The sequence below is a fragment of the Heliangelus exortis genome, chromosome 13, assembly GCF_036169615.1.
Source record: "Heliangelus exortis chromosome 13, bHelExo1.hap1, whole genome shotgun sequence".
NCBI classification, from domain to species: Eukaryota; Metazoa; Chordata; class Aves; order Apodiformes; family Trochilidae; genus Heliangelus; species Heliangelus exortis.
Genome location: NC_092434.1, coordinates 5,970,785 through 5,985,834, shown reverse-complemented (window position 1 = coordinate 5,985,834; position 15,050 = coordinate 5,970,785).

Below are 15,050 nucleotides of genomic sequence, written 5' to 3'. Positions count from 1 at the left end.
GGGCTAGTACACACTTTAGGGTTTTGGTTATTGTCCTGATTTGTCTTATTTAACTTGAAAATAAAAATTTACTAGTAGCTGAAATTAAATTTCTGCACATGCTTCAGCATATGTATGTTTACCTAACTATGTATAAAATAAAAGAGAAACAAAATTGTACATATCTTTAAAAGTTAAGGAATACCAGAGTGTTGGCATTTAGCCCCTTGAATATACATTATGGTTATGTACTGGCTATAAAAACTAAGTTTCCTTAATCAGCTCTTCATCTTTCATAACTACTACTAATCCTGTTTTCTTTGTCACCATCACCTTTCTCATCTTTTGACAAGTCAGCTTTTTGGCACTTCCTCTGCAGGTTCAGGGTGTTCATTTTCTTTCTTTCTTTAGCTTGTGATTCAGTGGTGCTAGAATGCCAGAAAAGTGCAAGGAGACAAAAACCTGTTTTTAGTTCAAGTATCTTATTGCATTTTTTATCACAAATTATCATTAAAACCTTTCTCAACCCTTATTACCAAGGAACAGAATGTGCTTGCTTAGTCCGTGGTCTTGGAACATGCCCTCTTGTCCTGAAGGGGACAAGATAGAAGAAGATATATATATATATATATACATATGAATAAAACAGATTTTATTGTAAATAACTAATGATCTTAAAAGCTGGACTAAAAATGTATAAACTCTATTATATGAGGGTTAGGATATAAGGGTAGCAGAAGAAAGCACTAGGATAACAAACAAGAAGGTACCTTAACCATAAAATATGCAAATAATCAAAGATCTGGGTAACTTACACAGGATAATAGTTTGAATACTCACAAATTACTTGTCAGTAGGTCTTAGACTAGTTCTAGAATGATGATTAAAGTCATACAGTATGATAATACAATGCTTTGTAAGGATCCTAAAGACTTAAAGTTAAGAATTCATATATAATAATATAATTCATATATAATGATTTAATACTTCTTACCCACCCTTCAGTGGCACCCTTTTCCTCCTTGTCAGAGGCAATCTCTTGAGCAGGTGTGCCCACTGAAGGGAGAAGGCTCAGCACAACTGCTAGGGGCAATGTAGAGGATTTTTAACCATCAAAAGGTGGGACTAGCCTTATATTGAATGAAGTGATTGGCTGCTGCCATTTAACTATTTAGCCATACCTCCAACATCTTCTATTGGAGAACAAAAGAGAAACAAAGGAAAAGCCAAGCAAGCTTTTCCCCTCAAGATACAAATTCTTATGTTTATCTATCCTTTCTTGTTTGGTCTTTGCTTGGCCCATCTGGAGCCAAGCTGGGCTCTGTGTTTCTCAACACAGGAGAGCAGCTGGCACCACAGATACCAGCTTGGCCTTCTGTTAGTACTTCCAAGATTGTTCAGTCTGCTATGCCTTTTGCTTTCTGTGGAAACTCTCCAATGGCAGGCTAAGGACAGTGAAGCTGAAACAAAGGGTGTGAATCTGAGAGACAAAAAGCAATTGAATCAAAAAGGGAAACTGAGGTGGGCCCACTGAGTAGAGCATCCTGAAACAACTGTAGTTACAAACGGAATTTAATACCCACTTTCCTACAGAGATAAAATACTTGTAAAGTTTGTTCAGCAAAGTCCAGCAGTTTGAGCTGTGAGAGGCCCAGGTCAGTCACTGAGATCAGATTCTTTTTCTTGTAAATCTTTGAGTGCTTGCTTACATGTGTGGGAAGTGTGGAGATACTAGCAGGTTTCAAAACAAAGAAGTCTGAGAACAATTTTACATGTGGGAAATTCTTCTCTCCCAGTGCCAGTGTCAAAAATGTCTGAGCTGAAAGTATCAAAAATGAAATAGAGAAGCTCAGTCAGAAAGAGGGAGAGAGACCCAATGCAGGAAATGTCAACACAACTGGCTAGAAGTTTGAGCCAGAAAAAGCAGGATGTTAAAGAAAGAACAGTAATGCAGTGTTAGTATTCATTGCAACCTGGAGTTCCCGGAATATCAGCACCAAATAATTCTTACTTTTATTTTGTATATTTAAGTATTAGTGAGAATAAAACTGTCTGCTATAATTTCATATACCTTAATTCGCTCCAGCTTTTGGAACTGAGCAATAGGATGAGTGCAGTGGAATTGCTCAGCTCTTCCTGCAACTTGAGCTGGTTTGTATTGATAGGGTTTAGAGGAAGTTTAAGATTTATATCATCTGCAAAGCAACTTATTTTACTGCTTTTATATTTACCTTTCAGGAGGTGATCATATCTACTGCATAATTTTGTATTTTTAAGACAGAATGTAAATTAACTATAGAGATACGTAGATACATTTTGGAATAGATCCAAACTTACTCATTTGTTAGATATTATTATAATGTATCTAAACAAGTTCAATAAAGTGTGCTGAAGTGGTATCATTACAAAAGTATTCCCAGAGATGTCTGCACTGATGTGAAACAGTTCCCTGACTATTCTGATTTGATCAGAGCTATGCAGCTAGCTTTACCTCAGGCTTTTCCAGGCTTGATCACTCAGATTTCCATCATTTTTTCAAGCCTTTCTCTAAAATCTGTTTTATTATTTATTTAGCTGTTTCGTTGGTACAAAGAAAACCACTGGAAAGTGAATGTGTAACCATTTGATGTTTTGTCTAGAAATTTACTATGTCTCACTGCCTTCTGTGTAAGTGAAAGCTGAAGTGCTTTGGGTTTTGGCTGTATACCATATGGCAATCCACACAGGCTAATCCACAATTAACCCATGGATGAAATAGGGCCTGTGAATGACAAATACCTCCATGATCATTCATATGGATGTGACTGAGGTTGCCTACTCTTTCCTCAGACCTGAAAAGTTGACAGCAAAACCCAACTAGCCAGAATGGTACATTAATAGCTGCTGCTTGGAGGTATGTATGTACAAGTGTGTTGATGTTATTAGTTGTCAGGTTTTCAAACTGGCTTCTGAGAAAAGGAAGACATGCTAGTTATTTCTTCTTGTGACACAAGTGTTAATCAAATTCCAGTTTTTACATCAGGAAGCATATAATTTTGCAGCACAGTACATTGCTTGGATCATAGAGAGAAATCAGTTTTGGCAGCTACTGACCACCTCATTTGGTGCAGGACGTCCTTGTGACAGTGATTGGCAGGGTTGAGCTCCACAGAGCACAGTATGGAAAAGTTTTCAGCTTTGCATGTCAAAATCTTCATCTAAATCTTACCTTCCTGCACTTCCCATTTCCTTGCTATTCTTCTATTGATGTAAAAAGAGAAGAGAGCTTAGAGTGGAAGAGACAATCAAACCCTTGGCTAGAGGAGTACATTATGGACGTTCATTTATGTGGATGGGCTAGGGCCAGCTGGACAAGTGTGAATATAAACAGGATGGCTCCAGAAAGCTCTATTAGGCTAAAGAAGTGGCAAGACTACAAATAACAAGAATGGTGGGACACTGGGGAGCTAAAATTTAGTGGTTTTGATTTAATTCACCTATTAGTTCATGGGTTAGAAAACTTACACAGTGGTTTTGATTAAATATCCTGTTACGTGATGAATTTACTTCAGGAAGTAAAGAGAGTCTCCTGAATACAGTGTCTGCCAAAATCTCCTACAGTTGCAAATGCAGTGAACTGTTTCTTCTTCAACAGACTTCTCCTGACATGAGGTCTGTGTTTTTCCTGTGCAGTTGTAAATCATTATATTTCAATTTCATAAAAATCCAATAGTGGGATTGCAAACTATCTCTCAAAAAGACAGTCTCTCTGTTATGTTATTATATTTTATTTACAACCCTCTGTGCAAAAATTATCACAGACTTAACTTGTTTTGCTGTATTTTAACTCCTGTTATGGTGTACATTTATATTGCATCTTGAGGCAATCAATTACTTCATATAGTGTTACAGATTTTAGAAAATTTATGTAATTCTGATAGTCTTTGATGAAATTATAATTTTGCATTTAGTCATCTACTTTCAGTTAGGAACCGCAGACTTGGAAAGCATTGCCAGGTGGGATGTGTGTTCTTAAAGCTCTGGTGCTTTGTATTGTAGTATTTTAATATTTTAATTAAAAAAGTGATAGAGGATGTGTGAATACTATTTGGGATACATGCTATGCATGTAGTGTGAAGACAAGGCCCTGATTGGGAAGACCTAGCAGTATCCCAAAGTAGGTTTTGAAATAATACGATGATTTAATTGTCAATAAGGAGTCTCTGAAATCCCTTCCTCACTTAAATGAAGAGCTAGCTAAAGCTTGGTGAGGAAAAGCTACAAGTTGAGGATGTACTGCATTGTACCAGTCTAGCAACGGTTGTCTTTAGTGTAAACTACAGTGATGCAAGGATTCAGCATTCCTGCATCTAATATGTTAAAGTATTTGTGCTCATAAAAGGTGAAATGTATTTGTTCAGATGGTTTTAAAACTACTATTAACTGTGCATGTGTGGTTACAGCTGTGATATCTGTGATCTGAGCTTGAAGAATGTGAGCTAAATCTTGTCCTGAGCTGTTGCAACTAACCTCCTAAGATTTTTTTTCCATTGGTCTCAGAACAAGCATCTTAATGTAACCAGGTGAAACAACATGGGGAAATAATTTTGCCACTTTTTGGATTTGCTTGTGTAGACATCTAGGCAGATACTCTGCTATATACTTCCCCCCCTTTGTGTGGCTGTGGCAGCCACTCTTGGCTAAGGGCCAACTGCCCACCCAGCTGCTCCCAGCAGGGCAGGGGGAGAAAATGGGAGGAGAAACCTTTCTGACTGAGGTAAAGAGAAGGAAATTTCTTAAGAATTATTGTGACAGGCAAGAGAAACTTGACTTGGAGAGAATGATTTTTATTCCCAATTAAAATAGATTCAGGTAGTAGAAACAAAATTCGGAACAACACACTTATTCCCCTTTCCCAATGCCAAACCTCACTCCTTCCCTCCAGACTCCTCTCCCCTTTCTGCGCAGCTCAGGGGTGCAGGTATGGCCGCCTAGCAGCAGTTTCTCCGCTGCTCCTTCGATCCCTTTTCCCCTTGGTCCTTGAAGAAGTGCTTTTCACCCTTTCATCCTGGTTTTCACACTGCTAGCTTCCAGTATTTTTTTTTCTTTCCTCCTGCCTACTCTGCCCTCGGTTACAAACGCTCTCAGTGCCCCCCGCCCCCGCACGTGCCTCTGATGGGCTCAGCTGTGCCCTATGGTTACGGAACCGGCTGGAACCAGTCAGAACCAGCTGTGTCCGGCATGGGCCCGCTCCTGCCTCTCCTCACGGAGGCCTTTGTGGATCCCCACAGAGCCAACAGCTCCCCAGGGAACTGTGAACAAGGGGTAGAAGAAAAGTCAGCATAAATTGCAGTGAAGAAAGGTTGGTTTTGTGTATTTTAAAATGATCCTACAAGGAAATACCTACAGCCCAAAGAGACCGTCATTGAGCCTGGAGAAGAAGGCTACAAAACTCACCTCACAGGAGAGGGTAAGCTGTGAAAAAAAGTTATTTTGCCTTCCTGTGTCTTGTATTTCGTCTGCGTGCCTGATCCAAGCTTATCATCTGCTTACTCTGTACAGAGGGTTTTGTGTGCAGTTAATTCTGGACTAGCTGCTGGGATGTTTTTATAGTGTGCATGTATTTCCCAAAAGTGCCGGTGAATGAAGATCTGGGAATAAGCCATTAAGATCTGTGAGAGCCGTGTTCTTTCCTACAGGGTGTTGTAAATAACTTAAAATAATTTGGACTTAAGCAAAAAGGAATTAAGAAGTTGACTGCTGCTAATGAATACTAATGATTGCTGGAAACATGATCAATGTGAGGCACATATTATTAGTGAAGGTGCCCTTCTTAAACTTCATTAATCACAAAGATACCTAGGAAGCAACAAATAATACCTGGTTATTTGGCAGCAGCTGAAGGAAGAGCTATTTTACACCAGATGTTAAATTCTGAATTCCAGTCTCTTGTTGATGTGAAGCAATGTTTCTGTAAGGGTTTGTGCTGGCTTAAGGAAAAGGTATATTGACAATTCAGCATGTGAGTGGATCTGAATAACGCTGACCAGGTAAGGTGAGGTTATAGTAATCACGTATTCAAGTACCAGTCTATGAGGGCTTTCATGTGGGCAGAGTGAGGCCGTGAGAGTGAGGTTGTGATCGTCCTTGAAACTGAGCTGTCTTCTGAAATCCGGTATCGTACGAAGATTCGTCCTAGTTAAACACAATCACCATAACAAAAGAAGGTTTTAAATGCTTGTTAATAAGCTGCTAGGTGTATAGCAGTGGCAGTAAATGCCTTTAGTTCTCCCCTAAATGGCTCAGAATTTTTGAGGCCTTTAGTTTTCCTCTATTTTTACAAGCCTACGTGAGGAAAAGAAAACATTTGTAAATTACAGAATTCTTAATCAACAGTTATGAGAATTGACACAGTAACTCCTATTGAGTGAATATTATTGTTTTATATTGTTTGTTTGTTTACTGGTGTGGGATAATATTTCTGAGAAAAAAATTGGTTACTCTTACAATTAAATTTGGTAATGCTGGTGATTGTAAAAGATAAGAAAACACTGTGGTTCACAGCAGCTTCGTATGGACATAGTTCTCAGTACATTCTGGTCACAAATTGTCACTCATGTCTCATTGATAAATATTTAATTATCCTATAATAATTCTGTAATTAATTTTTACCCATTATAGTGCATGGTGATTATTTTATAATTAATTTAATAAAATGATTATATTTGTGTTGTAGCACAAATTAACATTCCGTTAATTACTAAATATTTCAGATGAAGCAGTTTGAAGTAGTAGCCTCTCCCTTTTCCCCAAAGAAATGTAACAAGAATTGTATTCAGAAGGTACTCCAGAGTAGTAAAATGGAATAATCTTTTGAATGAATTATAACAGGCCTGTGGGGACTAAGGTAGTTCATTGGCATTTATAAATACATAAAAGAATAATTCTGTCTTTAATGCACTTACACATTAGAAGGTACTGATGATTCTTCTACTGGTGGTGTCTCTCACTAGAAATTAATATTCATGCGATTTTCATATGTAGATAAATTGCAATTGCAAAGGAAACATTTTGTGATGGAATTATGGGGCTAAAAATTGTGCCCACCAAGATTTGTAGTGAATGTTAGATGCTATGATGCTAAACAGAACTCGTGTTTTGGTTACTAAATGAGAAGGTACGTATTTATAAAGGATCTACTCATGTAATTTCAAGGCATTCATTTTTTGGGCAATATTATGAATACTAAGGTGCTGTGGAAGGCTTAACCTAGCAAACATCACTGTGTTTATAGCATGTTTTTTGCATTTTTTTTTACACTCAACAGAGAGAAAATAGTTGTCTTTAACAAATGCACTTCCTATACTGGACTTGATGTGGAATTATGTGTGATTTTTTCCAAGTAGTGGAAATAAATGCGTTTTGAAGACGGATTTACTAGTGAAAAGATTGCTTTGTAGCAATATGGAACAGTATGCTTTGAGAGAGAGAAACTCTGCTTAAAACATTATTCCACCCTATCTTCTTTTTTTTATTGTATTTCTCCTTGCCAAATGGACTTTTCTCTGGTTAGGCTGAGAGCTGTATTACTTCAGATACTGCCTAAAGTCACATAATGCAGAGCCACAGGTTATTTAGACAGTTATTAAAAGGAGCAGGTTATTTCAAAACTAATGAAACTTGCTCTTACAGTAATAAGAGTAATTTTCCTTGTTTATCCTGGTACATTTCTGCTATCCTTTTCAGTAGTTCATCTCATGACTGAATTCGACCACATAACCTTGGTATTCACAATGTATTAACAGGAATGTTTTACATTGTAGTCTCTGAAATACTGGAGAGCATTTCATAATCTCCCTTAGCGTTTTTCTCCCTGTTTTTCTCCCTTAGCGTTGTCATTGTTCCTTATCAATCTGCTGCAGTTGCAGAGTGTAAGTCACAGTATTGGAACCTATTTATAGTGAGCTTTGTGAAAGGTCAAATACCTTAGGCTGTTTAGATTTTTTCGTTAACAATATTATTTCTTATTTTCATATTGTTTGAAAACATGCCAAGCCAATATTTTTTTTAGAGAGTATTATTTAGATTTTTTAAAAAGGGGACTGTTTCTTATCTCAGCTTAATAAGTTTTTCCCCAAAGAAGAACAGGTAACAAAGCTAATTATTGTTCCTTTTATATCTTTCATCTGGATTTGTATTGAAGAGTCTATACATTATAAATATAGTCAGCATTATTTATAAATGTTGAATTGATTAGTTAGGTTTGGAACTAGAATATCCATGGGGTATTCAGATAAAGAAGAAACCCGGAAAGCTAATATCAAAAGCTTAAAGAAGGAATAGAAAAGATCTTAATATTGCACATTTGATATCACTGTTAACTGAAATAGCAAAATACTTCTTTTTGGCTTATGTCATACCTTTCTGAGCTGTTTAGGGCTTGCCTTTGTGTATAAGTGCTTGCCTTTGGGCAAGTCTTACTACTGAGATCATCCCAGAAACTTTGTTTGTGATAGGTCCCAAACAGTTTCTTCAAAAACTGCTGTGCTTTCTTGTTTCTGTAACACTGCAGTTCCTGTTGTAACCCCCACTTCCATAGAGCAGTTCTGCTTACATCTCCGTGGTCACTTGGGCCAGTCTGGTGCTTTGTTCACCATTCATTGAGCTGATTAACTAGCTGATCCAGAACAGTAAACCCAGTCCCTGTCTCCTCCAGAAAAATGGTTATTATGGGTTAGCATGTTGGAATACCTAATCAAGGGATCAAACAGGCTGCAGCCTGTCCACATGGAGATTGTGGCTAGCAACAAGTTTGAATGGGAAAAAAAAGATGTGGTAGATAGAAGAGGTAGCAGAAGATGAGCTCCACAGCAGCATGTAGACTGTTAACATATTTAGGTCCTATATAATTGGACCTGAAGAAGAATATGAGGCAAATTGACTTGTTTGGGAGAGAGAGAACTGCCTTTCTGTAGTTCAGTGGTGAAGATGAATGCTATTGAGGTACAAACCAAACAGAAGAGTGTTCTTATTCTGCCTTAGGCCTGGTCTCACCAGTTCATGGAGAATGTGGGACACTGCATCTTTCCACTTCAAGCTGTGGTTCTGAATGACAGTAGCATTTGGTGAGGTGTTTTATGCTGTCATATTTTTCCAACCGTTCCCTTTGGGGAACATAGCAAGAGAGAATCTGTGCTGAAGATTCTGCAGGGACTCTGTGTGAGATGACTGCTCAGCTCTGATAAGACTCATCCTTCTGGGCATGTGCAGAAATAAATGTCTGTAACACCTGATTATTACTGGTGAAAATGAACATGCTTATAGGGAGTAGATGAGGATTTTGTGAATAGTCCTGGATCTCTAGGGTCCCTCCCAACCCTAGCCATTACATGATTCTATTCTATGAAAAGCAAACAGAATTATGTGCTGTTTGGGAAAGTTCATCATGTGGTTTTGCCCGTGTCTTTGTTTAACATCTGAAAAATGGATCCTACTTCAACTAACTCAGTGAAGTTAGTATAATTAGAAGAGCACAGAAAATCCATGCACAAAAAAGAATTGTCTGGGTTTTCTGTAAATTTTATGCAATTCTTCCAGTTAACAAGAGTGGTGGTCCTGAATCTTGAAGTAGTGGATTGGAGTTGACTTAAAAATATTCTGATGGAAACTTTTTTTCAAAAAGAGGACATAGGAAAGGTTGCTGTTTTGTAAAATGGAGTTTAATACTTGCACACATTTATTTTTTTCATATGTGCTCAATGTGACCATGAATAGATTGAGTCATACAGATGTGCAGTTCATAAGACTCTGAGGCTTCTTCTGGCCAGCCTAACTTCTGAGAACTTACTTAATATTGCAGCCATCTTCTACCACTTTTGTATGGATTAAGTTCTGAGCATCATGCCTGTTTAGGAACTGTATATTTTTCACTTAACCTTTTCCTTTGCTTTTTTTTCATTTAAACATCTCAGGAAAGTACATTGCTACAGTGCCACATTCTACTGCTTTTTTCAAGATTAAGTGCTTCTCCTCAACCCCAGGACAATTATTAAAGAATTTTGCAAATGGGTCACATCCCTGCCTTTGAACCTGTTTCCTATATTAAGCAGATTGTCCTTCAGCCTGTAATATGTTAAAAGTCTGGCTTATGGTAAATAGTAACATAACTGAAGTAAATCTGACTACAATATTGCTATTTGCATCAATTGTTAGTGTTAATTTATGATCAGACTTTATTAAATCCATTTAGTTTTTTTAAAAGTAAATCAAGACTGTGATTTGGGAACACGCTGAAGTTATGACTACACAGCACCTTATTAAAACATTTCAGCACTTTTTGCCTGTACAAATACACTATCCCAGTGGTTTTTAACTGTACTTTTTCAACAGTATAATGATTTTTCTTTACTATAAGAGAAAATTCAAGTTATGATTATTCATTTTTTGTTTAATTAAATGCTATAATTGATTGCACAGATACACTGAGCCCCTTTTAGTTCATCACTCATAGTGCTTATGATACTCTCAAGGCATTTCTACGTTATGTCCATTACTGTTTTCCATTTCTATTCAAAGACTCAGTGGTGTCTGTAGACACTTTGTTAGTACCAAAAATACTTCACGTCGAATTGCAGGGGGCAGCAAGAAAAACACACAATTCAGGATTATTTATCTTCTGAAATTCTTTGTATCCATTTTGGGTTGAAAAATAATGGTCTGTGAATTCATTAAATATAAATTTGGAAAAAAGCCACCTTAGTATTATGTTCAAAGAGGCATCATTTTTATTCCACTATGTATTGAAATGCCACGATTTGTGTAAAATAGAGAATGTTAATGAAGTGGGAGCACATAGCTTGTGCAGTAGAGATGTGAAAAGGTAAATTTAACACCTAACAGGTGTTAAGAGCCATAAATAACTAATGGATCAGCAGTAATTTAATCCTTTGTCAATCAAAGCATTCACTATTGAGAAAACATTTCACTGAGAATGCAGTGTTAAAAAGAAATGCTTGTTAGTTTGAGAAGCAAAGTGCAATTTTACTAGCATAACATTGAGCATGATGTATTTTCAAAAGCCTGTGAACTCTCGGGTATAAAAACAAAATACGAGTTTTATTGCTGGTAGTAGTGTTTTCTTGTTATTCAATAATTCTGTACAAATCACACAGTGCACCTTAAAATCTAGAATCTAATATTGGTGTTCTAGGTTGGCCTTACTCTATGATAGATAAATAATTCAAAAGTTTCTCAGGAAAGTACTTTAAAATTGTATAGATTAAAATCATTAAAATATAGGTGGAAAAATTAGTTAAAGATAAGTCTTTGACTTAGGTTTATTGCACTGTGTCTTTCACATGGACAGCCTCACTGAAGAATAAATTGAGTTTTAGGTTGGTGTGGGAGAGGAAAGGACGTGTGTGTCACACTCCTGTGTAGCTGCGTTAGGTAACTGCAGTCTTCAGTCAGCTGTGCCTGCGCTTAGCTGGGAGCTCATCAGCAGTCACAGGCTGGCGACAGATGTCCTGTTCTGTGTCTAATTTTGCCTATGGAAGCAATTATCATCTCTTAAGTGTTGCCCTCCTCCCTGCTGTTCTCCCCTTTAGGATCTTCTTCCCTACCAGCACAATTGCTCTTTTGAAAGCTCCCTGACCCATTTCAGTCAGGAAACTGGATTCAGAGAGACTTGCTCTAGGAACTGGCTAAAGCCATCCTGCTCATTCTGACTGAAAGCAAGTGAGAACGGCATTCACAAAAGTAGCTTCGGGAGAAGAAAGTAGCAACAGTCACGAGAAACTTGGCAACAGCTCTTTGTCTGGCACACCTGGGTCTGGAAGAAAACTTAAGTCCTCTTCTGTTTGACAGAACAGTCTCTGTTGTGGCTGACAACCTGGGGAGCTCAGACTTTGCCTGTCTCCTGAAGCAGCAGCCACTTAGTTTTGTGGTTGTACCAATTTATGTGGAATTTGCTCAGGCCACAGCAGAGTTCTCACACGGGATGTGAATCTAATCTTGAAGACACTCTGTTTTCTTCTATTGGACATAACTAAGTATGGGTCAGTATGTTAGTTCCCATGCCTTAGCACATTTATGCAGAAGATTAGGGTAAAATATATGCAGACACAGAGTTTTGCTGCAGTTGACTGCAGTGATATGAAATACATTGATGACTGCAGTAATCGTGGGCTCATTGAAAGTATAAATCACTGTGTTAAGTCTTCTGTTGTGATTTTTATTGGCTTAAATGCTCTGTATTCCAAAACAAAACAAAACAAAATAACAATTGACCACAATATAGGAATTCCTGTTTAAATTTGAGGATAAAGTTGATAAAAAAGACAAGAATGAGTGTCTGTAGTGTATAAAAAGATACAATTTTGTCAATTGCTTCTTAGTATTCCAGAGAACAGGACAAATAAGAATTGTATGCATACAGCATAGAGTTATTGGGGTTTTTTCTTAAGCCTTCAAAATATGCAACACATAATTTTACCAGGAAAGAGCTATTTATTATGTATGTATGATGTCATTCAGTAGATACCCTGCTGGCTTCATTTACGGTAAGCAGTTCTACAGAATCATAGACAACTTTTTTTCTTTTCCATCTGCTGTTCAGTTAGATTCCTATTACGTTTGGTTGGTATTTATATAAATTGCTGTTAAGTTCTTTATCATTGCTTCAGATGGTAACTGTTCAGCTTTCAAGATTCTCTTCCCCAAATTAACAGTGAGGGCTCACGCTGTTTTCAATTATTGCAATTCTATTTGCTTTTTAAAGAATGCTTTTCTGAGTTTGAGTGAGGTACCAAAACAAAACAAAACGTTTTCCTTAAAATCAGTGGAATGCCACTTGAAGAGCATTTGTCTGATACTGACACTCTACTATGGGCACCTTTGGGCTTACTCCTCTTTTCCTTCAAAGCCAGCCCCTACTGAGTTCAAAGTGAGCAGGGTCAGAGCCTCCTCCACACAGACAATAGCCTTCACAGAACAGCTTGTACTGTTATGCCAGGCTCTGCCTCTGAGTTATTACTGCAATCTTAGCACAGGCTAAACAAGTGGATTTCAGTACATCTGGCATCATATAGCAAAAGATACACAAAAGAGTGACTGGTGAGAGTTCTGGTGGCTCATTTTGTTGATTGCAGGTTTGATTGCCTGAGCTACTCACTTTGCATATATTAACTGTGGGAATAGATACTCTGTAGTGACACATTGTGAACATGGTGAATCTAAGAGGAAGGTGGTTTGAGAACTTGTTTCTGTTATTTAATATCTGAATGTATGCAACAGATTTTGAGTCCCAGGGACAGAAGTGTCCTGTTTGGGTTTTTTTCTGTTTTTTTTTTTTTTTTTTGGGGGGGTTTTTTTTGTTTTGTTTTTTTGGTTTTGTTTTTTTGGGGGGTTTTTTTGTTTTTAATTGGAGAGCCTGGTTTTGCCCACTTCTGTTACTTGCATGAAATAGAAATAGTATTTGAAGTGGTGGGCAACAGTACAACACCCTCAGTCAGAAAATAGAAATGGGTCTATAGCTGCAATTACTGTTTATGTCTGTGTGGGAAGTGTGTGCAATCCTAGCACAGACTGCATTGTGGTCAATAACTTGCACTTACTGTAGTTCAGATTATACACATGCAGGCTGTCAGGGGTGACACATTTATCTAACGCCTTGTGACAGATTCAGCGCAGTTCTTAGCTGGCAGACGCGCTGTTTGGACCAAATGTTCCAACACCAATGTGTTAGGCAAAGAGCCAGTAACGGTTTGTCATGCAAATATAAATAACTGATACCACAGCAGTGGTGCCTTGCTGCAGAAAAGTCTGTTTTCTGATAGAAACACAGTTCACTGAAGCACAGAAGATGAAGCTATATGTGCGCTTCTAAATTGTGTGTTTAAGAGTCAGACAATGATTGGTAATATTGTTATAAGTTCTGTAATATTTAAAACCTCACACTGTATTCTTAGAATCTTTGAAGCTGCCTTTGTGTATTTGAAAAGTGTGTGGCAGAGTCTGAACCCTTTTCAGTGCAAGTGTGCAGGTTCTGCTGCAGTTTTAATCATCCTGCCTGTTGGGACAGTGTGCCTGTGACCACGTAGGCAGGGACAAGACTGACTCTTGAAAGTGAACCCCAGGGTCATAATTGAGGCTGTTTTCCACTTTATTTCACCTTGAGTGGATGTACCTGCCCACTGCAGCCACGTATAGGAGGGCAAAGCTCTCTAGTGTTGCCTCTTCTTTGTGTATGTGTGGAAAGGGCAGCTGAGCCATTCTGACTGAGACCTCCCTGCCTGTGCTGAAGTAAATCCCAAGGTGCTGTGCATCTGTCCAGCTGCTAAGATAGAAACTCTGGAATACATTTTTCAAGGCAGCCTAAATTGCCTCTTTGTACCTGCCTGGATGTTCAGAGGCAGCCCACTGGAGAGCAGGAAGATGTAAATTTTGTGTTTAGATTGGATTTGTATTTTTGTCGGTTTTCAGCTAACACAGGTAGATTACTTCCTGTATAATACAGAAGATGGAGGAGATAATGAACAATATTGGTTTATTAAAATAATTAAAAAAGGTAATTTAAATCCACTCTCATTACGATAGCTCTTCTGTACTTGCCTTCCTCCTTTTTTAGTGAAAGATCTAACTATGGGTATACCTAGGCTGTCCAATGTGTATTTTGTTTGCAACACTATTAGCAACATATTGAACCAAGAAAATAATTCTGGCGTAATACCTCTGCTTGTAATAAAATTTAATGAAGTTACAGCCTCCACTTAAAATCATCTCTTCTGTTCCTAACTCATTTGTGCTCCTATCCTAATCAATAGAGGCACTTCTGCTGTGTAATTTAGCAGCTGTAGAGAGCAGATCTGCCACAATAAAGGATTAGGACAAAACTGGAAATGCCAAATGAGGTCTTTCTGGGAAGACAAATTATCAGAACGGCATGGAATTGAGTTTTGTGAATTTGGTGAATATCACAACTGCCTGAAATTGAATTTTGTGAATTTGGTGAATTTTAATGGGACATCTACTGATCATAAAGAGTCAGTTTCTTTACTTTGATTGAAGCATCAAGAAACAGATTGCCTTATCTT